At 50.4% G+C, this 23399-nt stretch overlaps 1 long non-coding RNA gene across 1 annotated transcript; it reads left to right on the top strand.

The window, feature by feature from the left end:
- The first annotated feature begins 11823 nt into the window (after positions 1–11823).
- LOC124509353 (uncharacterized) lies at positions 11824–13880 on the top strand. Its single transcript, XR_006961428.1, has 3 exons — positions 11824–12032; positions 12529–12757; positions 13054–13880. It is a non-coding gene; the product is annotated as an uncharacterized LOC124509353 (long non-coding RNA).
- Positions 13881–23399: the final 9519 nt, after the last annotated feature.

Raw genomic sequence — 23399 nt, 5'->3', positions numbered from 1 at the left:
AGGAGACCGGTAATAACAGAGTGCGCTCTGGATGGCCTTGATTGCGGCTGCCTGATTTTTGTTCCTTCCTGACGTCATGCAGGTCACACGAGGGTGAACTCAGTGTCAGGGGGAAGCAAGCCTGAGTCGCCGAACGACACAGAGCACGTCTCCCAGAACATTCGGCCCTGCTCCAGTCCCCTGCGAGCCATTTGCCGAGCAAGCCTTCAACTTGGTAGGTCCACTAGAGCATCGTGTAACGCTCTGTGGGAGTGAATGAAGCAGGACAGGACCCAATTAAATGCCCCGAGCCTGTGGCAGGCCCTCCTCCCTGGTCCTCAAGCCCCACGAAGGCTTGTGAACCATTTCTTTTTTTTTTTTTTTATGTTTATTTATTTTGAGAGAGAGAGTGCACACATGCCCCCACAAGTGGGGGAGGGGCAGAGAGAGAGGGCGAGAGAGGGAGAGAGAGGGAATCCCAAGCAGGAGCCACAGCACAGAGCCTGAGGCAGGGCTCGAACCCATGAACTGCGAGATCAGGCCCTGAGCCGAGATTATGACCTGAGCTGAAATCAAGGGCCAGATGCTTAACCACCTGAGCCATCCAGGTGAATCATTTCTAAAAGGAAAGAATTTCTAAAAGAGAAATTAAGATATCTTTAAAGACATCTGAAAGCAACCGGTCCCCAAACCGGGTGTTCTTTTCACTCAACCTATCGTCATGGTGAACCTTCTTTGCCTTCATAACACCTTGACCCCTATTTTAATGGACTTGAACATCCAGAAATTGTTGCCTAGGACATTCCTGGAACCCATCTTAATCCTGTGTAAAGAAAGCCATCTAGCGTGCCAAAGCACCCTACAGAGAAAACTGGAGGTGAGAAAGGGGGAAGAGGCAGAAATGGGAGGAATCTAATGAACAGCGCTCGGAAGGGACTGGATAGCTATTGAATGGCCATAATGAAACACTCGGGAAATTTCAAGAAGAGAAGATCGGAAGCTGCCGAAGTCATTCATTCAGCAATGTCAGGGCAGGCTGAGAGTGGAACACAGTTCAAAGCACTGGGGAGTAAAAAGATTCAGCCCGTGGAATGCCAAGACTGATATTTGATATAGACCAAACTGTAGAAAGGATCAAGCCTAATTGGTCCTGACCAGCAACCCGATGCTCTCCTAGGAGACGTCGGAAATCTTGAATTAATATCATTTTAACCACAGGAGCAAAATTCATCAAGCATAGTCCTAATGGGCAAAACAAAATATCATGTTGACCTTTTTCTTAAGGAATATTATCAGAGAACATTTTCAGTTGCCGTTCAGTGTTAAAAAGCTTTATCGTCTCTATCTGTTCTTGTCTTGTTTCCTAATTCCTCGCACACGCATGGTTTGTATGTCCTGTGTATGTGTTTGCTACGGACCTTAAGGAAGAGACCACGATTCCTTCTATTGGCCTCTTGTTTGCGAAATGGTTTGCAGTAACACGTCCTTCAGGTGAGAAAACCAGCTATGATTGGTTTCAGACCTCTTGGTCCCACCTGATTTCCGCCTGTGCCGGTTTTCCAAATTACTGGGGTTATCTATTGCCTTTATAAATTAAGATGCTTCCCCCGCCACCCCGCTGCAGGTTCAATTGATTGGGCCCGATTGGTCTTGCTCTGCATTTCACTGGAGGGCCCTGTCTTTTCTTTGGCTCACCTACGGCCGCCCTTCCTTCTCTGCAGATCACCGAGGGAGCCAAGTTTCCTTTGAATGTCATGAAGGCCTCGTAATTAGCCAGGAAGCCGAAGAGCATACCAACAGTCCCTTTCCCATCACCGCGCGGCCCTGTTTTGTTTTTCCGTCCCGAACCTCAAGCAGGAACTGGCGCAGTTCTAAAGGCCCCTCTACACCAAGAGTGATTAATTTCACCGGGAAGTGAAATTTGCACGGCCCTATTAGAAGCTCTGGACGGGTCGGCGCACCTTTTTTTTTTTTTTTTAAGTCGGCTTGTGAGATACAACTTAACGTCCCGCAAAACTCGCCAAGGCCTGGTATCTGGAATTGCGCTTTCCTACCATCCGTGGGGGAAACCGCACCCTGTTCGGGGTCAGGAGACGTGCGTGGATCCTGTTCGCATCCCCCCGGCGCCCCCAACCACCACTGTCACCCAGTGGCTCTGAACGCAAGGCTCGAACTAGGTTGGCGGTAAGGCCCGCGCTGAGCTTTGAGTCAGTAGTTTTGTTCTCAGTGGCTCTAAAGCAAAACAAAACCCGAAACTTCGTCTTCCCCAAAGCCTCTTAAGACCCTGACGAGTGAAGTTCGCCGCCGAAAGGACCAAGTTTCTGCAGCACAAAGTTTTATTTTTACAGTTGCCCCGGCGAGAATTGCCAAGCCATGTCAGAGCAGACAGGTCCCACCCCCCGCCCCTGCTTTTCATCTAACCCGCAGCCCACTCCCCTGCCTCGGTCACCCCAACCCTCCAGGCAGCACAGGCAGTGGGAACAGGAAATGAAGTTTCTCAGAAAGTTCAGGCTGCCTTGGCCGGGCGCCAGGTGTCACCGGTGTGAAAGCGCCGAAGTCAGGCCCAGAGGGTTCTCTTCCTCCGGCTACACAGAAACCCTCTCACGCTCCTCCCTCAAACCTACCTAAGCTTAAATGCAAAACCACTTGTGCGACTGGGGAAGCGTCCGACATTCTTCGGTTACGGACTTGGGGGCCCTGCTTCCTCAGCGTTTGAGCAAGACATCTCGGCTGGGCTCAACTGGCAGTCGGCTCTGCCTCGTTCCCTCCCCGCCCCACGCCAAACAGCTGAGGGCTTGGAATCGGCCACGCACACACGTTCCTGGGGCCAGGTTTCTCTCTGGACCCGAAAGGAGACACGGGCCACCATCACGGGACAAGCTTGGACTTTCTGGAGGATGTTCTCCCCCCCACCCCCTCCTCATTTCCCACTCCCCGGCTTTTCTCCTCCAGGGGGGTCCCAGAAGCCCCGCACGGGACGATCGCCTCGCTGACTCCTGCCATCATCGCGGCAGCCTGGCTTGCAGTCCCCCCCGGGGGCTGATTTCCGTGCAGTCTCGTGGCGCGGACACCGTGAAAAAGCACACCAGAGACCACGTCCGGTTGGATCCGTGGGAGGTGGTCCGAGTCGAGCCGCATCCTCAGCGTGGCATCCGATGGCCCTTTACCCTGCTCCCTTCTTTCTAAATGGCACGTCTTAGCTTCTAACGTACTACAAACTCTTTGCTCGCATCTCCTCTCCGCATCTCAACTCTTTGGCTATCTCCTCTCATTGGATTGTGAGGGATTCACGTCTGTCTTCTTTAGTACCGAATAAAGAGGTCGGCAGGCCCAGGAGGCTCTAATACTGTGGAGGCCTAGGTAAGCGAACCCAAATGCAAGCCTGCAAACGCCTCAAGGTTCGCGAGCTGAAACCCCAAAACAACCAGTCCCCGACAGCCAACTAGGCTTGAAGCGATAGCCAATCAATCATTTCCTTCCTTCGCTTCTGCCTTTTCTCTATATAATCTCTCCCTGAGCAGCACCCCCGTCCGCGACGCGCCCCGCACCACAGCCGGCCCGGCGCTGCCCCCCGCCACATCGATGTTTGCTCAAATCAACTTGCGTTTTTCATGTGCCTCAGTTTCTCTTTTAACACCAGCAAAGGCTCAATCTTGGCTGCATAGTTAAATAAGTGAATGAATAAGCTCGCACGGAATCCTCCCGAGACCTTTAAAAGCAAATCTTGAAGTAAATCGATGTGGGTATTTATGGTGAGTCAAGCAACAAAAACGTAGAATAAAGGCGGTAAGAATGTGTCAGCTGAATAATCTATCCAGGGAAGTAATCACTAAGCCTCGAAAGATAAACCATAGGGAATAGGGTCCTACCGGGGAATACAGAGAAAGGAAATATTGACAGGTGAAACACGATGGCTGTGGAGATACTTACGCTGAGTGAAAGAGGCCAGACTCAAAAGGGGATCTATTGTATGATTTCCTTTTTATAAAAGAAGTCTATAAAATACAATCAGTAGGACCAAAGCGGGTCAGTGGTTGCCTGGCAATGAGGGTAGAGGGTGAGGGATTACAGTCGGGCGCGAGGAGACTTTTAGGGATGATGGATACGTTCATTATCTTACCAGGTGTGCATGTAAGTCAACACTCACCATATCGCACATTTTTAATACATGCAGTTCACTCTATGTCAGTTACTCCTCAATAAAGCCGAAACACGCGAAAGGAGTACATTTTCACGCGCCAGTCAAGAGCTAGCCTCTGAGTGCCCAACAGGCAGGTGACCATCCTGATTCTCATTTTCCTGGTCTCCACCTCATCGGAATTTCAGCATTAACCAGATAGCCACTCGATGAGCTGGTGTTACCGAGGACATCTCTGCTTGTTATGATATAGTTTGGTTTCTGTTTCAGAAGCAAAGGAACCGTAACTATGATGCAGGGACCGTTTGCTTTATGACCTACTTCTCTACCTCCATTTTGCCAGAAGAACTGCCTCGCATTTTGGTTGCTCACTCAACAAGTATCTGTTGCATGCTTTTTTTGAATCCTTTTTTTTTTAAAGTTTATTTTTATTTATTTTGAGAGAGAGCGTGCGAGTGGAGGGGCAGAGAGAGAATCCCAAGCAGGCTCCGCGCTGCCAGGGCAGAACCTGATGTGAGGATCCCATGAACCACGAGATCGTGACCTGAGCCGAGATCAAGAGTCGGACACTTCACCCACTGAGCCACCCAAGTGCCCCGTCTATGAATCCTTTTTCAATTTCCTCTGATCTCTTTCCAACCCTGATCCTGTCTTCCAAGCTACTAGGCATCCACCTTCCAACTCCCGTTCTCCTCTCCATAAGCTTATCTTAAAATCTATGGAGTAGGGTTTTTCTCTTCCAACCTACAAATCGTTGCTAAAACAAAGGAATATGTCGTACGTAGGAATCACTACTTCAAGTGAGAAGGAACACAAGATATTGATCGCTGTGTGACATACCACTTTTCTGCTTGGCATCGTTTCTTGATAGGCTTCAACGTTTCTCCAGATGATGCCATCAATGGTGTCTGGGCCAGTCCCATGTGCATTTTAGTTGACCAGTTCACGTCTATGCCCTAGTCATTTCATGACCTGCTATGCCAATGAGCTGTCTTAGATACGCTTGGGTCACAGTTTCATCGCCCGCCCCCAACTCCACTTTTTAAAAACTATATGTGAGGGGCGCCTGGCGGGGCTCACTCGGTTAGGCGTCCCGACTTCGGCTCAGGTCATGATCTCACGGTTCGTGGGTTCGAGTCCCGCGTCGGGCTCTGTGCTGACAGCTCGGAGCCCCCTTCAGATTCTGTGTCTCCCTCTCTCTCTGCCCCTCCCCTGTTCACGTTCTCTGTCTCAAAAATAAATAAACATTAAAAAAAATTATAAAAATTCTATGTGAAATGATAATGTGAAATCTTTCCCCGGTGAGGCCCGTTAAGGTGTAACAGTTAAGGAGAGAACACAGAGTTTCAGGTCCTAGGTTTGGGTCCTGGCCTTACAATCTTCTCAACTTCAAGAGTGCCGTTGACTCTCAGAACCTCAGTTTCTTTATCTGTAAAATGAGGCCGATGATACTGACCTGCGTTTTATTAAAACACAAGGACTTTACTGCTACCCACCCATGTTTATTCAAACAGCAAGAATGAATCGTGCCCACGCAGAGTAAAGGCAGGTCGCCGACAGTCTCCCTGGTGGTGCGAATTCCCTGTTTGCCTTCGGGAAAAATCCTGGGCTCTTAATTGCATCAGTAGTTTGGTTTGTTTTTGTTTGTTTTCTGGGTTTTGATTTCCTCTTCTTTCCACTTGGATGTGTTACTAAGCCTAAGGGGTCTTGGCTGGAAAAAGATATAAATCTCAGAGGCTGATGACTTTTACTGGTACCGATCTAATTACACAAAGAACTGCGGGGCCTGTCAGGCATTTCGTTAAGTGTGTTAAACCTAAGACAGTTGGGAAGTTGGGTAGTTTCCTTGGAAATACCCGGCTTCAGAGATTTAGGTCATGGATTTTCTGCAGCTTTCTTCCAGAGGATCAAACATGCATCCAAGTGATTGAAGTTCTTGCGTTCGAGTCTGCTTGTGCCACTAACCACTTACTAGGGCCTGACTAGTCCTTGCTGGCTGCAGTCCAGATGGAATTGCTTTGTAGATAAAATGGTTTTCTGTATTTATTCTTAAAATAAATCGCTGTTTCTCTTTTATGAAACGGCCTACAGAACGTGGCAAGGGTGACTCCTGTGACCTGCTGTGCTATGTGATCTGCGCACTCTTTCGTTGTTAAAAAAGAACATTCTCGAAGAGGCCGAAGTGAGGGGTGAAGCTAACCATCTCTCCTGCCAACCCAGGCTTTTCTCAATGTGACACTTAAGGGACAGAAGAGATTACCCTTTTTCCTGGTGAGCAGACCCACTCCCAGCGTCCATGGCTTCATGTCAATAAAGTTCCCTTGGGACGCCCAGGGGGGCTCAGTCCGAGAAACGTCAGACTTCGGCTCAGGTCATGATCTCAACGGTCCGTGAGTTCCAGGCCCGCGTCGGGTTCTGTGCTGACAGCTCGGAGCCTGGAGCCTGCTTCGGATTCTTTGTGTCCCTCTCTCTGTCTCTGCCCCTTCCCTGCTCACACCCTGTCTCTATCTCTATCTCTCAAAAGTAAACATTTTTAAAAAATTAAAAATAAAATAAAGTTTTCTTTACATACACACACACACATCTCTAAATTATTTTTAACATTCAACCAAATCTTCATACAAGACCACCCATCTGCGACGGGTTCTGAAAGTCTCCTTTTGCAATGGAAGGAAGTGTACCCGACTGCTTTATATCTGCACAAGCCACCAGTGGCCGTGCCATCAGAGCTCGGAGAGGCCCAGAGGAATGGGAAAGTCATTAGCTGCCTATTGAATTCAAAGGAAAACAGGCATTTCCCCCAGATGTGCAGGCCCAGGCGACAAAACAGTCATGCCCATTGTGAGACCGGAAATAGTCACAGGGTATCCTCCTGTTCGCCCCTGGGCGGGGAGAGAATGATCAGGAAGGAACGGGGAAGGACCCTCCCGGGCGCACTGAGGGGACCCGGTGCACCCCTTGAAGGCCATGCCCCCCGTTGAGAAAGGCAAAGGCCAAACAGGGAAACAGCGGGCTGATCCCCACCCCCAGTTGGGCAGATTTGATATTTGCGTCCGTCCCGTCGCCCGCCACCGTTCGGGGAGCCCTAGGGACCCCCGGGGCCTTGCGCATCCCTCCCCGTCCTGGTGCCGTGTGCGCACCCTCTCTTCGCGCGGGGCCCACGGGCCCATTCTTTCCCGGGGGTGCGGGCGAGGAGCTTGTTTGACACGCGTACTCCGGACTCCCCTTTCCTCTGATTTTCCGCAACTCTGACCTGTCAGGTTGTGGCGCGTCGCCAGAGAAAACAGCGCGAACGAGCCCGGGCCCACGGAGGCCCGGGAAGGACGGGGCCGCGGAATGGTGTCCCCTGGACGGCTCGGGGCTCCCTGCACACAAGAAAACAACTGGCTAAAGAGGAAAGACGTGTTCCTCCGTTAAGAGCCTATTGCTGTGTTTACTTGACACAAAGTCTCTGCTGTCACTGGCTTCCCTTCCCAGTGACCGAATGGGTCCACCATGACTTCGTCGGAGAACCGGCTTCAGAGCAGGATTCGGGTCGGGGGTCTGGAGTCGGGGCGCCGAACGTGGTGCCCAAGCTCCGTGCGATCCGGGCCGAGAAGAGCGGACGCTGCCCGGCCTTACAGAAGGGCTAACGCAGAAGGGGATGGTAGGGGACAGAAGGGACACCGCGGGGGCCAGTGCCCACGAGAGCCTGGTGAATCCTGGTCTGACCCGGAGACTGACCTCGCAGGTGGCGGGCAAGCCCCATTCCAAGGAACTTCCCATTTCAAATAAACAAGCTGCTGGGGACTGGGAGGCTTCTTTTCAAGCCACTCATCTCTTATCTTGGCCAAAGGGCGGGCCGTGGTGGCCCCAGAGCAAAGCAAACACAGAGGGTGGACTCAGACTTTGCCCCCCCCCCCACAGCCCAGCCCCCCCCCCCCCCCGCACAGGCACACAGTACCCAGGGCTCCTCATTCCTCCCTTGCTACACGGTCCTCTCTGTCCAGTGGAGGCTCCCATCTGCCTCCAGCCCAAGACCTCTTTCCCAAACTCATTAGAAGGAGGACATCTCCAAAAGGATCACGCTAGACGTACTATTATATTTTCATTACGAATCCTCAGATCGCTTCACTTCCCTGCTTCGATCCTTCCATTGGCTGTCCACGCTGTGAAAGTCAGATGGCAACAGTATGAGGCCCGTGGGCTGCTTTCTCGCACCCTGTGACACCCCAGCAGACAGCATAGATCTCCTCTCTCCCCCTGCAACACAGAGGGCGGCCTCCCGCCCTCCTCCTGCCCCACCCCCTCTGCCCACCCAGGGCCTTTGCCCTTGCTGCCTCCCAGCCTAGGACGTCTTGTCTTTCTGATTCTCTCATGGCTGGCTCAACCCCAGCCCCCTCTATCTAGGAGTCCTGGATACACGCAGATACACGCTCAACACAGAATTGCAGGGTCTCTCCCAAATTCCTCGAGCATCCTTGAAGCGTCTTAATTCATACGTGAGTCCCTAACGGATGCTTGACCCACATGCTCAGTAAATACTTGTTGGAGGTCTATAAATCAACTAATGGATGCAAGGGGCTTATTAGCACAGCAGATGGCCTATTTTTATAGAGGGTTTTGCTAGGAGTCGGCGAACATTTTCTGTGAAGGACTAGACAGTGAATATTTAAAGGTTTGCGGGAGGTAAGGTCTCTGTTGCAACCACTCAACTCGGCTGCTGTCGCAGGAAAGCAGCCACAGGCAGTGTGTAAATGAACGAGCAGGCTGCGTGCCAAGAAAATTTCATCTACAAAAATAGGTGGTGGGTTGGATTGGGCACGTACCTAAGCTCTTTACATATATTGCTTTGTTTGACCCTAAAATGCCTTAAAGTAGATATAATCATTTCCTTCTTGCAGAGGAAAACATGGAGACTCAGAGGGGTTGAGTAACTTGCTTCAAGTGGTAAAGCTGACCATTCCGCGCTACAGCCTATATGAAAAGACCCAAGGAATCATCTAGAAGGAGGTGCTCGTCAACTGGAGAAAGTTGAGGCATCAGAGGTGATCAGCCAAGTGCTTTCTGAAGAACACTCAGGATCAGCAAGAAAGAAAGCTTAAAATGAAAGGTGAAGTGGTTTGTCTCTTTGTTCTTTGGAGATGTGGAACATTCGAGTGATATGAAAGAAAGAAAAAAAATATGTCCGCCAAGATGGAGATTTGGAGAAAATCCCTGGGCTCTTGCCTGGCACAAAATGCTAAAATGTCCTGAGCTGTCTCTGCCTGGAAGTCTGGAAGGGGGGCTGGGTGTTCGGGGAAAGGTGGTGGCCTTCGCATCTCCTCAGTGATGACCCTTCATTAACAAGAAAAGGGACCCGTTCAGGTCCCTGCTTGGGCCCCAAGAAAGTGACTTAATTTGACCTTGAAGAGATTTCCTGCCTCCCAACTCTTTTCTGCCTTTGTTTTAGTATCCTGTAAAAAGGATAAAACATAAAAATAAAAAACATTGGGGCGCCTGGGGGGCTCAGTGGGTTAAGTGTCTGACTTCGGCTCAGCTCATGATTTCGCGGTTCGTGAGTTCGAGCTCGCGTCTGGCTCTGTGCTGACAGCTTGGAGGCTTGAGCCTGCTTCAGATTCTCTGTCTCCCTCTCTCTCTCTCTCTCTCTCTCTCTCTCTCTCTCTCTGCCCCTCCCCCTCTCGCACTCTGTGTCTCTCTCTCTCTCTCAAAAATAAACATTTTAAAAAATTAAAGGATTAAAAAAATAAAAATAAACAAAAACCATAAAAAGGCTCTTAATCTTAAAGCATGAGGCATCAAGAAGCTAAGCCAAATTTAGATACGTATATTCAATCGGGTAGAACTTGAGACTTGTCTCCTCCGGAACACAGAAATAAACAAGCTACTTGACCTTTCTGTGCTTCAGTTTCCTCTCTGTGAAACGGACACGGTGCTATTTAAACCTCACAGGGCATTTACGAGGCCTAAACACAGTCTATAATACTAGATGTCATTCTTACGAGAGACAAAGTGCCACTCATTAGGATCAGCTGGAAAGAGGAACTGCAAACATGGTCAGAGCTTCAGTGGACCTTTGATCCCAACCCCTCACCTTAAAAATAAGGAAACTGGGGCCAGAACGTGTTGGTGACACACAGAGTTTAGATGCGAAACTGGACTGTCTTTACAGACCGAAGCTTTGGGGATGTTTATTTTTTTTTAATTTTTTTAATGTTTATTTGAGAGAGACACAGAGAGACAGAGAGTGAATGGGGGAGGGGCAGAGAGAGAGAGACACACACACAGAATCCGAAGCGGGCTCCAGGTTCTAAGCTGTCAGCACAGAGCCCAACGCAGGGCTCGAACTCACGAGCCGTGAGATCATGACCTCAGCCGAAGTCGGACACTTAACCAACTGAGCCACCCAGGCGCCCCTTGATTTAGTAACATAAAAGGTATGCTTTATATAGATACATAACTTTTTTTTTTTTAAGTCTACTTATTTGAGAGACAGAGAGAGAGAATTTGGAATATGAGCAGGGGAGAGGCAGAAAGAGAGAATCCCAAGAAGGCCCCACACCATCAGTACAAAGCCCTACATGAGGCTTGAACTCATAAACCATGAGACCATGACCTGAGCCGAAACCATGAGTCAGATGCCACCCAGGCGCCCCTATATAACTTTTTACGAACACTTTCTCTGCACATCTTTTCAGTAAAATGACACATACTTTTGCATGAAAAGGTGTTTGTGTTTCAGGGTTTGGGAGTTTCTAGCACAGCATTCCAGCATGTCCCTAGACCCAGATGGATGGATTAAAAATGGTCCCTTGGAAACCGATTATTGTCTTGTCCCATCCAACTGATGACCACTGTGTGATCAGAAGTGTGTACGGGTTTTTTTTCTGAAGATCCGCGCCCTCCCCCCCCGCCCCACCATATTAAATGAAGACCGATCAAACTTTGGAAATGAGCAATTCTACTCCTGGAAATGTGTCTTAAAGAATTTCTTGTGTAAGTGTGCGTGATCCCACACGAGGACGCTCACTGTCGCATTGGACACTTTCCATAATATTCGGATACTTTTAGACACCTCGTGTTAAACAGATGCTTAATATCCCAGTTTGTTCCACCACAATTCATCTGGCTAATGTCCTTTACTTGGGCTTTCAGGTTATTTCAAACTTTCTCCTACTACACTCAGAGACCGTACAAATGCTTGTGGGGAATCTTTGCGCAGAATCGCCTCTCTGAAGAGAGAAACGTGGGGAGGAGTTGTGTGTCTTATGCTAGAACACACACAACATCATGCAGAGAATTAAAGGGCCAGCACATTTAGGGAGTTAATTAAAACCCACTGCACACTGCATGGTGTCTTCTGATAAGAGGGAGGGGAGCCCCGGGGCATTGAAAGCCTCTGCTCAAGAAGAAAGGAATTATCCCAGGATTGGCTGGGAGTCATTCTAGCTACTGATCTGTCACGGGCTCATTCGGTGGTGATTTATGGAGAGAAAAATGCGCCCCAGCTCTGATTTTTAAAGTACCCGGGGATAAGCATATCTGGAGAGTTTACTGCACAGGAAAACCTTATCTCCTCTTACAGAGAAAGGAACCATCACGGGGGCGGGGGCGATCAGCTTGCCGAGTTCGTCACCCAGCCTCCCAGCTTAGAGGCTCTAATGAGACAAATGAAAGTGACGATGACACATAAAATCGAACCTTTCTTGGCCGCAGAGTTGTGAACGTGAATTACATCCGTACATAGACCTGGCTAATGGCGTGGCTGGGAAGTAAACCTCATAGAGCTAAATACGTGTACAATTCCTTTTAGAACAGAAGGTTCAGCTGTCATCAGTGATGTTCAAGCGCGAGTTACTTTTAGGGGAAAGCCAGAAACAGGTGGATTATTTTGGCCTACACCATATCAAGTGCTTCCTCGCTGAGCCACAGAGAGGTACGCCAGTCCAGACAGTCTGGGGGAGAGGGGGAGAGAGTGGAAATTGTCAAAATGATTCTTGGCCAGGTGGGCTAGGTGGATGGGTCAGATTTATCAAACCGATGCATCAATTCACTCATTGGGGAGCGATTTCTCCGCACCAGTTCAGAGGCAAAACAGAATAACAGAAAGGACTTGTAAGCTCAGTGTCTATTCCGTCAGCCGTAAAAATAACAAACATTTAAATAGAATCTATGTTGTACCACAGTTTTTAGCAGAAAGGAATTACAGCTGGCGGCTTTAAGATAGTGAGTTTCTCCTTCCTTTTCGCTTTTTGTTTGGTTGTCATGGGAGTGTGTGTTTGTGGGGAAATTCCAAGTGTACTCACTACAAGGAGCGGTCTCTGATTTCGTACACCAATTTTCTTCCAAGTAGCAGTAGCAGGACAGGGGGATGGGGGTGGGGGGGGGGCTACTGAAGGCGAGTTAAGCGAAAGTACATTTCTTAAAACCAGATTCAATCAGAAAGAACCTTGTTGGAGATGGGTTCAAGGCCCCGTGGAAGACATCAGGCGGAACATTTAATTTCGTTCAAACGAGCCTCATAATTTGAAAGTCCGCCTCAAGCCTATCATTCTGGAAAGCGTGCAGAGAATGACTTCCTGACACGCCCAGGGAGGCAGGAGAGAGATGAAAACATGTGTGAAAGCTGTCATCCAGTTGTCCAAGATGCCTCAGAGAGCAGTGAGTAATTCAGAAAACGAAGCGTGCTTCCCGGGCATGGGCCAGGGAGGCCCGCCCATACCGCTGGGGAGTCCGGGCAGCATGGTGGGGAAGCACATGGCCGTCGAGTCAGAGAGCCTGGCTCGATTCCGACAAGGTTACTCAATCTTTCTGGGTCCCCATTTCTTCATGAAAATGGACGCCACAGCTTCTGGCCTTGACAATGGCTGGGAGGATTGTGGGAAATGGCGGGCGTCAGTCAGCTGCTCAGCAAGAGGGACCTAGTTTGTTCTGCTCAACCTCTGTGTCCCTTCCAGGTCCGGTTCCCAGCAGCCCCTGAACGGCTTGGGTCCTGCGCGCGTAGAACCGAAAGCTCTCCCCAGTGTTGACAACGCAGAATTGGGGGCGGGGGGCAGGTTGCTGCTCAGAACGTGACCGTGAGCCATCCCCGTCCACCGTCCCCAGACCAGAGCACTGGTCGGCATGGTGGACGTTGTCATCGTGATTACGTGGCGTAGTAGACTGGTTGGTGAAATAAAAAATAATCAGTTCTCTCTGTTATATGTTTTATAATGCACTACCATACATATGGCTTCGTGTCAGGTTCTGTGGAATACAGAACAACGTGGAATACAGCGGAAGGTGGACCAAAGCCAAATTACACAATAAAAATGCGGATGACTTGGGCCCCGAAGCGGAACAGGAAGGACTAGCAGACTGATGGCAAGGAACGGCCCTTACTATCTGCTAGGGTTTTAACATGGCATTGTAAGGATTCACCTGACCGGTTCTGTTTATTTTCTATTATTATTTTTAAGTGTTCCTTTATTTATTTTGAGGGGGAGCGAGAGATGGCGTGAGGCGCGGGAGGCACAAAGAGAGGGAGCGAGAATCCCGGGCCGGCCCCGCGCTATAGGCACGGAGCCCCGCGAGGGGCTCGAGCTCAGGAACCAAACCGTGAGATCACGACCTGAGTCGGAATCAAGAGTCGGACGCTTAACTGACTGAGCCACCCGGGCACCCCCTTTTTATTTGTTAACCTCGCGAAAGATACTGTTATTACCACAGTCATAATGGCCAGAACAACACCTGAAGGCATTCGGTGCCCCCGTGTGCCAGGCACTGTACAGGGTACGTCTCACCCATGACCTCATTAACGCTCTCAACAACCCCTTGAGACTGGCCTTATCGTGTCCATTTTAGAGATGAGGAAACTGAGGCTTGGAGACGTGCACTCACTTAACTCCACACGGCCAGGAAGCAGGATCCCTGCTGTTGGAACTCAAATCTGACACCAAGTCGGACTCCCCCTCCCTCCCCCACCTACCACACGGCACCAAGAAAAAAGGAGCTGCTTAGGAGGTGGGAACTGATAGGTGTTTGCCATGTAATCCGACCTTCTCTAAGGTTACGGGAGGAAATATTTGTGCGCAGAGGTGGGAAGCGGGGCTTGACTTAGGCAGCGGGAGGGAGGCATCCCCAAGAGGCTTGACCATGGTTTTCCGCCTGGCAATGCTGAAAACCGTAGATCAGTATTTCCATAGTGCCTAGAATACGCGAATGACCCGGGCAAGAGTGATATTTCATTTTACCATAAGCTTGCGTCGAAAGACCCAAAAGTTTAAATCCGGGCTGTGAAAGGCCATGATACTATGCAATTAGCTGAAGCGCTAAGCTGAAACTGTCCCACATTCCTTTGCAAAAGGAATTCAGCAGCCACGTTCCCTGGAGAATACGGAAGAGGCAGTATGGTGTCATTTGTTGGCCTCCAAAGCCTGCCCCAAACTCTGCAACCCACCAAACCTGACATTAAAGGGAACAAAGCAGCCCTGTTTTGCCCTTGCCTTTTTTTTTTTTTTTTTTTTTTTTTTTTACTTCCTCATATACTGCGTCTCTGCATGAAAACTGAGCCTATGGTATCACTTCCAGTGTGGTCAGTGTGGGGAATGCTAAGGACAGGGCTTTGAGATGGAACCAGAGTCTTGGGGGGGGAAGTCCAGAATGTCATGTACTGCGATGAAAACAGCCAGAGTTCACAATGGGGGGGGGCACGCTTGAGATCTGTACCCCAACCCCAGACCCTGCAGTGGAGGGAAACAGCCCGCCTTTCACAGACGTTTGCGCTGGAAGGGGAAAAGCCACCTGATCGCTGAATCGATACGAATGTCAATACACATTTATGCCAGAGATTCTCGACAGCATCAGGGATCTGAGATTTGGACTGAGAGATCTCTTTGGGAATACAGAGCTTACCTCAGATCCCTGCCTTGGAGCCCGTAGAATCAAATGGAGGGATCAGAAACCAAACCCCAAAGGTTAAGCGACAACAGAGGAAAGAATACAGTCACACAAACTTTCATTTGCTAGAAGAGTGGTGTCCCCAGTATTTAGTAGGGCTCAGTGGTAAGTGAGTCGAAAACCTGGACTTCAGTCCATGTTTTCCAAGCGCAGAGTTGAATAAGATTGTCAAACCGTGCAACTTTTCTGGTCCAGATTTTTCAATTTGTAACATAGGCAAGGTATCTAAAGTCCCTTCAAATAATTAAAAAAAAAAAAAAAAACCCAAAACCCCAAAAAACAAAAAACCTGTGACTTTTAGTTGTGTGAGCTCACAGGAAGAAGGAAGGTTTCGCAGAGAAACAGAAGAACTCTCAGTAGAATGGATGGGCAGAAGGGCAGATATGAGCTGGGGAAATGTAGGAGTCCAGGGAAAGAGACGGGCAAGTTCTCGGGGCCAGTGGGGCCGATGCAGAAGCTTCCGGAAGGCTTGTCATGGGGAAGCAGGCTGGAAAAGCAGCTGGCCGGACGAGATGGAAAGCCCTGAATGCTGGGTACAAATGACACCACGTGTTGGTGGGGGCCGGTTCCCGGGCCTGTGGGCCTTCCTCCCCTGGAGTGACTCTCCCGGTTCTGCACCTCTGTTGCCAACAGATGTGAAAAATCTAGATTTTTGAGCATTCAGCCAAAAAGCTATGGGGGGGGGGGGGTGGTCTCTGCAGTGTCTCACTGTGTTTTCCCCGTGTGACAGCAGCCCGCTGGGGGTGGGGCACTCATACAGGACACATCCTATCACCCTTCAGATGTCGTTTCCCAATCCCTTGGCTGAAACCTGCTGCAAAAGCAGCCTTCGTGGCACGTATGGCAAAGTTGTAGAAGAGAGACGTGACCCTGATTCCTTCTTTCACAGGCCGTGCTGGCTTTTGGAGCTCCTGGCGGTGCAGCGACAGCTGATGCCTGCGTGCTGCGGGCCCCCTACCCCCACCCCCACCTTATCCCTCTCGGCTCTTTTCATCTCCAGGCGAGCAAAGAGCCGGCACAAGAAGAAAAGGATCCACTGGGCGTTCCGTAGGGTTGCATATGAGACGGTGCTTCTGCAACTGAAAAAAACCAGCTCTGTCGTGTCTGCGAAAGCAAGTGCAAGTGCAAGTGCTCCGTTCTTCCGCCTGCGTCCATTTCACCGCGCGGCCGAGGCCTCGCGCTTGTGTAACATGGAGGAACCAAGGCTGCCGCTTCCTCATTGTAGCACAGGGCCCCGCAGCCCCCCGGCCGTTATGAAACAGCGCTCGCTCGGCTGCACAACAGGAAGTACAATCCGCGGCTAGTACATAGAGCCCTTCCTTCCCTTTTAGAGGGGCCTCAGAACTTCCCTCTCCGTCCTTCCAGATCCTTTTACAGATGATCGCTTGGGAATGCGGGTTCGCCTCACCCCCTCTGCCCTCCTCCGGGGAGGGGGGGAGGGTCAGGCGGCGTGAACCGGCTATCGTCTACCCCTCCCGCGTTTTAGGTTCAGAGCCCAGCAAAGCATGCCCTCCCCGTCGTTCCCAGAGAAAACCTGACTTCACAGGGGAAAGGCGCCCCCCCCCCACCACTCCACGGCCCCGGGCTTGCTTCTGTAAATATTTTGTGTTGGACTTTATCAACATCACTTTGTCCCCGAGTCCGGAATTTCCCTTGTAATTGACCCTGGGCGCGCCCGGTCCAAAACCAAGCCGGGGAGCCTGAACCAGGCAAGAGTATTTTGTGTATAAATCTTTGCCAACGTAATAGAAAGTGTCAAAGGAGTTCTGCAAGTAGCTGTTCTGGCTGAGCAACCAGGGCTCATGCCAGGCAAGTGGGGAAAAATACCAATTCGTCTGTTACCCTGGCGTGCCTAATGACAGGTGTGTCAGTTTCCTATGTGCCACAAACGCCTTGGCTTAAAGCAATGTAAATCTGTTCTCTTACAGATCTGTGTGTCAGAAGTCTAACGTGGATCTCACCGGGCTAAGATCGCGGGATCAGCGAGCCGACATTGCTTTCTGGAGGGTGAGAGTCCGGGTTAGGGTTAGAGGGTTAGGGTTCTGTCTTCCACAGTCACTCCTTCGGCTTCCACGTTTAAAGCCCCCCCCCCCCCCCCGGGATGACATCGGGCGTGTCCCAATCCTCCGTGACAGTCGCTCTATTTCAAGTTCTTCCGATTAGCAGCCTTAATTCCATCGGCAACCTAAAGTCGCCTTAGGGGAGCCACGCTGGCCCAGCAGAGCGTGAGTTCGAGCCCCGCGTTGGGTGTGGAGATTACTTAAAAATAAAATCTTAAAAAAAAAGAAATAAATAAAGTCCCCTTTGTTCCGGGGCTTAGGACACGGGCATCTTTGCACAGCCCTTATCCTCTCTGCCACGAGAGGTGTGCTATTTATCTTTCTTTGTAGCGTAAGGGTCGCTCTCTTTTTACTGTAGTAAGACCCTCATGGTTGCTAGGAATTCAAAGGCAGGAAAGTGCTCGTTTAGGATACATGAAGTCATATGAAGGATGGCCACCCATTGTTGAGTGCTGTTATAGCAGGCGATGTACCCTACGTTCGTTTGTTTTCAGGATCTTACTAGAGCCCTGCAAGATAGACAACGCAGGTGGCACTGTTCTCGTTTACAGAGCCTGCCTTTTCAACCCCCCCGGGGGGTCTGGGGGCGGCCCTCCATGGACGGAGTCTGGCCCGCTTTTCTCGCCTTTAACTTAAGCTGGCCAGCAGGCCTCACGACAGCCCTCCGGGTCCCAGTTTGGGCTGCTCTGAGGCAGCAGCCCCGCCCCCACCCTGCATCCCCTCCCGGCCGGGCTGGCAGTGTTGGGGCAGACAGGCCGGAAGAGCACGGATGCTACGGTGTGGCCTTCTTTGCCTCAAGAGAGCAAATTCTCACGGGAGAACAGAAGTTAAGCTTTGATTACGGAAGGCGGAACTTGGGAACACTCTGACCTCTACCTGACATCCTACGGGCCGACATTGCAATTTCTCCTGACAGCGGTGGGTGCCCTGCTTTTGGAGAGCACAGCTCTCAACCCAGTGTTCGGTCCCTCCCCGGGACACCCCATGATCTCTGGGGACGGAGCGGAGGCTGTGTGGCGTCAGTCCGACAGCCCCATTTACCTGCCGCCATCTGGCTGGTGGGGGAAGTGGACTCTCGCTCCACTAGTCAAAGCTCTGCTGTGTGGACAGCGAGCACCAGGAGGGTGAGGAAAGAGCTGAGGCGATGGCCACCGACAAAGTGAACAACCGGCAAAATTTAGCGGGCGATTTTCTATCCCGGGGCTGGAATGGTACGGGACTGCTGGCGTTCTCGGGAGCTTTCGGCCTGGGGCACATAGGCACTTCTTCGGGTGCGGGTTCTTTGCTCGAGCAGCCACCACATTGCAAAAGAAAAGAGAGATCGGTGGGGTTTCTTCCTAACAAGCCCCGATTAAAAATCTCACCAGCACACACACAAACCCGGGCACACACGCGCACAAACACGACCGGGCCAGTGTCAGGGCGCCTCCTTTCATCGTTTTCGGAGACCAGGACATTTCTCAGTTCCAAGCACCTACCTCTTGAATGGCTAGCTTGGTGCCACCCGGTATTTTCCCTTTCCTACTGAAGTCAGATCGGGCAGGGGCCTGCTCAACCTTCCCAGGCTTCCTTCCCCGGCCGACTTGTCTACCTAGGAACGACTTCTGATTCTCCCAGGCGCATCGCACATGTGTCCCCAGTGAGGCCCAGGCCACAGCTACGCCCATGTTCCACAGTCCCGAGGGGCTGTTGGCAAAGCACCCTGTGCGCCCCCCGTGGTGGTGTCTACGTACCGCCTTTCCAAACAGGCAGCAAACTGCTGAGAACTTACTCATCCTGGTCTCCTAGGGCTGGCCCGGCCAAGGTCCTGCTCAGTTAAGGCAGGTGAGAAACTCTGCTGGGTTAGCTCAAGTAGAGTTTGCTAGAAAAGAGCATGCTACTACACGCGACATGGTACCCTCGATTGGCTCCTGGACTAGAAAAGGCACATCCATGGGGAAAAAACTGACCAAATCAAGTCCAAAGTTCGACTGACACGAGACGGCACTCAGGTCGGGTTCTTAGCTTTGACGAATGCGCGCTGGAACGGGAAGATGTTAACATTCGGGGAAGCTGGATGAGGAGTATAGGGGAGCCCTGTACTGTCTTTGCCACTTTTTTTAAGAATTTAAAACTATTCCAGGGGCGCCTGGGTGGCTCGGTCGGCTGAGCGTCCCACTTCGGCTCAGGTCACGATCTCACGGTTCAGGAGTTCGAGCCCCTCATCGGGCTCTCTGCTCTCAGTGTGGAGCCTGCTTCGGATCCTCTGTCCCCCTCTGTCTGCCCCTCCCCGACTCACACACATGTGCTCTCTCTCTCTCTCTCAAAAGTAAAAAAAAAAAAAAAAAAAAACCATTAAAAAAAACTATTCCAACGTAACAAGTTGAGTCAAGCAAAAACAAGCCTGTCATTTTGCCTTAAAGACATTGCAATGTTTTATTTGTTTTTGTATTTATTTGTTTTGACATTGCAATGTTTTAAAGTTAGTCACCTAATAAGGAAAAAAGGATCGAATCTCTCTCCATCCATCCCCCTCTGCCCGGGGCCTGGCTTACTCCACAGAGCTCTAGAAGGACCCTGTGGGTGGGTGTCCACTCACATCCACTGTGCCTGGAAGTGCGGGCACTTAAAAGTACAAATGATGTAGCCATTCAAAGTGAAAGTGAGGGGCGCCTGGGTGGCGCAGTCAGTTAAGCGTCCGACTTCGGCTCAGGTCACGATCTCGAGGTCCGTGAGTTCGAGCCCCGCGTCAGGCTCTGGGCTGATGGCTCAGAGCCTGGAGCCTGTTTCCGATTCTGTGTCTCCCTCTCTCTCTGCCCCTCCCCCATTCATGCTCTGTCTCTCTCTGTCCCAAAAATAAATAAACGTTGAAAAAAAAAATTTTTTTTTTTTTAAAATAAATAAAAAAAAAAAACAAAGTGAAAGTGAGAAGGACCACTTGAATTAAGAGGGGTGTTTTTTGGTTTTTTCCCCCCTTTGTTTTCCCAGAATCTCCTGCTGGAAGCATAGTGTTTGCCAGGCCGGGACCAGTCTCAGCAGAAACCTCAGGCCCGTGATAGGTGAACTGTTCCCAAGCCTCATCCCCGAGACGCTGGAAGGGACTAAAATTTGGTGAAGAAGAGGGTGTTTTGCCTTCACTGTTCCCTTCCCCCAGGGGTGGGGGCCTGTTAGGATGCGAGCTGATATGGGTCAAGGAAGCAGTCTTTGTTTTCCTTGAATGGCTGATCTGGGTCCTGAAAAGCGTTCTAGTAACTGATAAGAGAGATCAGCTGTATTTACCACCTCTCCGGGTTCAACTTTGAACAAGAGAGACCAACAAAATTCCCAGGGTGAAGTCCAACCTCTGGGCCATGATGGGTTGGTGGTCCAGAGTGTTCCATTTGTCCTGGGAGCATTAGAAAGATCCCAACAATTCCAAGGTAGATAACCATCCCCCGTGCCGGGGCGGGGGGGTAACAAGTCTGGACCCCGGGAGGAGTAGGGCAACCGAAAAGATTTTGGCACATGCCTTGAAATCCAAAATCAGATATCCACCACCCACTCACCAGCCCATCCTCACATAGCCCCGCTGGGCCTCACGGAATACAGACCAAATGTTCTAGAGTTTCGGATTGAAACAAAGCCCCAGGTAGCTGTCTCCATGTCTCTGTGAAAATGATGAGAATTGCTCAGCTTTTGCCCGCTTAGAGGTATCACTTTAATTGTTTCTTATTATCAGTGTTACCATTTTCCTCCTGCAGAAGCCTGAGCTGGCAAACAGACTTGGGGAGCCGGGTTCTCCCAGGCTCAGCCAAATCACAGTGGGGGGGGGGGGCTGCCTTTTCCCTCCTGAGCTGCCTTTTGAAGCCCCAGGATGTGACTTCACTTGGACGGGGTCAGTCAAGGCTGGTGGCGGCCAGACGCTTGCAGCAAGTGAGCAAAAGGGCTCAAACGTCAAGAGCGACGAAGGCAGGGTTTGCGTGCCGCCCGAGTCCCGCAGACTGGTTCTACAATCTGCCCCAAACGAGGTCCTCGCTCGCGCTCACTGCCGCCTTCGGGCTGGCTCTAGCAGAGGAAAAGCCCCACCATGGCACGCACTCTGCTATTTTTATTTCACAGCCAAGGACGAAATCTTTCATTTGCAGACACAGACTGAGTCACCCCTGCAGCCCGGATTAGCACGCAGGAGTCTAAGCTTGCAATCTGGAGGGGAAGGAGCTCTCAACACGATTTAGGCCACCACCACCCTTGGTTACTCCCAACTCCCCAGGTTTCAGGCGCACGTTGTCTTTCAGCGAGCTGGGCTATCAGTTAGAAATCACTCTTTCCCATGTCTAATATTCCATGAGAGAACTTTGGAGGGTTTGTTTCTAACCCGTTCCCCCAACTTTCTAAGCCCAGGAGAAAAATCAACGTTACTTTCCATTCTTGTTCATCTTCTGATTCTCTAGCTAGATCCCTTCATTCACCGCTGTATGTTATCACGTTATGTTTCTTTCTCCCAGGGTCTGACTTCCCTTGAACCCTTCCCCCCAAATCCGTACATCGTGTTTTCTTTAGGTACCTGTGTGCAACTGATGATGGTTTGGGTTTTTTTGTTTTGCTTTTTGAGAGAGAGAGAGAGAGAAAGAGAATGCAAGTGAGGGAAGTGCAAAGAGAGGGGGAAACAGAATCCCAGCAGAGGCTGACGCGGGGCTCGATCCCACGAACCGCGAGATCACGACCTGAGCCGAAATCAAGAGTCGACACTTAACTGACTGAGCTTCCCAGATGCCCCTGATGATGTTTTTTCAAAAATGTGTTGTATGCATCATATCCCCTATCCTTATTTATCATTCTCTGAGAAACAGATGTCCTCCAGGAGGTCCAGCATTTAAACAGGAAAACTAACTCCCCTCCCCCTTAAAAAAAAATTCCAAAGAAAGCTTGGAAAGACACAGGCAGATAAGTAACAAGTTCTTTCAAAACTCCAGTTACAAATACTCTAAGCCTACAAGATGTTGTCCTTGATAAACTCTCCCTTTTTATAAAATGTTAAAAAACATTAAAAGTCAGAAGAATAGCTTGAGTAGACTGGTGACAATGATGGAACTTCAGGAATGGCCAAAAAAGGAAAAATTCCAGTGTAATGGTGTCATATGTTTTTCCTCATTAGTCCTTTCCTATTTAAATGCGTAACATATTCTATCTTTTTTTTTCACACTCCCGAGCAACATTTCAGACCTCTCTCACTCCCTGATTCATTTTCATATTTTATCTAAGAGCTGGTTCCACAAAATCCTATGAGAAATCGTGTAGATAATCATTTGCCCGGAGCACGTTTGTCGGTCAGGCCCGCCGCGTGAGTTTAAAAGTTGCAAACATGTTATTTGCAGGCAGTGTGCTCAGAACCCTCAGTAACAGGGATCTCTGCTCGGTAGGAGGCTGTGGAAAGCCGTGGTGATGCCCCATTGTCCATTCTTGTCACACGGCCCAACTCGAGTGTTACCCCGCCCACGGAGGGAGCCGTTTGCGAGATGCTATTGTGTGTGGCCTTAAGTCCCAACAGTTGTCTGTCTTAGCACTGTTTTTGTTTTCCAAGCCTCGAGACCCAGAGCGAACTGCTCTGCCTTCAAAGGCTCCGTGAAAACGTCCGTCCCAGAAATCACCCCGATACACGCAGGTGCGGCAGCATTAGAAGTAGGTGGGTTGGCCAAGGGCCTCTGAGGCCATACGTGCCGCCATGTTCTATTTCTCTTTGCTCAACGGTGCCTCTCACATAGTGTGATGGGTTCTCTTTCTTCTGCTGCTTGTTCTTTTTTTTTCTTCTCCTTCTCCTTCTCCTTGTTTGGCTTTGAGTAGGGCTGCGTTTTTGTTCCAGAAGAGAATCACCAGTAGAAAGAGGTTGTGCGTTGCTCAGCCGATCTCAGGCCTCTCATTGTAGGATTCTTCTGCCCACGCACTGTTTCATACGCGAAAGCGTTGAAATTCAAAACTCCCTAAGTCAGAAGTGAAACCGGGTGGGTTTCAGGTCTCCTTTGCCACTTGCCTTTCTTTAAAAACCGGGGAGCCCCGTATGGAGATGTGCGTGCGTGCCAGGGACGGGGAGTGAGGACCCGTGATGACACAGCTCACCTATCCCTCGCGGACCTTTAGAGATGGAAAGGACCAGAAAGAGGCCTGGAAAGAACCGGATCTGTTTGGCCTGCTACTCCCCACCAACACCAGAGTGCCACTCGGGTTAAAAAACCAAAACCAAAACCAAAAACAACCTGGAGGTAATGGCAGGTCCCCGCACATTATTTAACGTGAAAAAGTATCTCCACTTGTGTCTTGGAGAAGGCCACATGCCAGGATCTAGGCCCACA

Source organism: Lynx rufus, unplaced genomic scaffold (genome assembly GCF_022079265.1).
Source record: "Lynx rufus isolate CCGP_SWC_20201006 ecotype Redwood Valley unplaced genomic scaffold, mLynRuf1.p SCAF_14, whole genome shotgun sequence".
NCBI lineage: Eukaryota > Metazoa > Chordata > Mammalia > Carnivora > Felidae > Lynx > Lynx rufus.
This window is presented reverse-complemented; position numbering and strand designations above follow the sequence as displayed.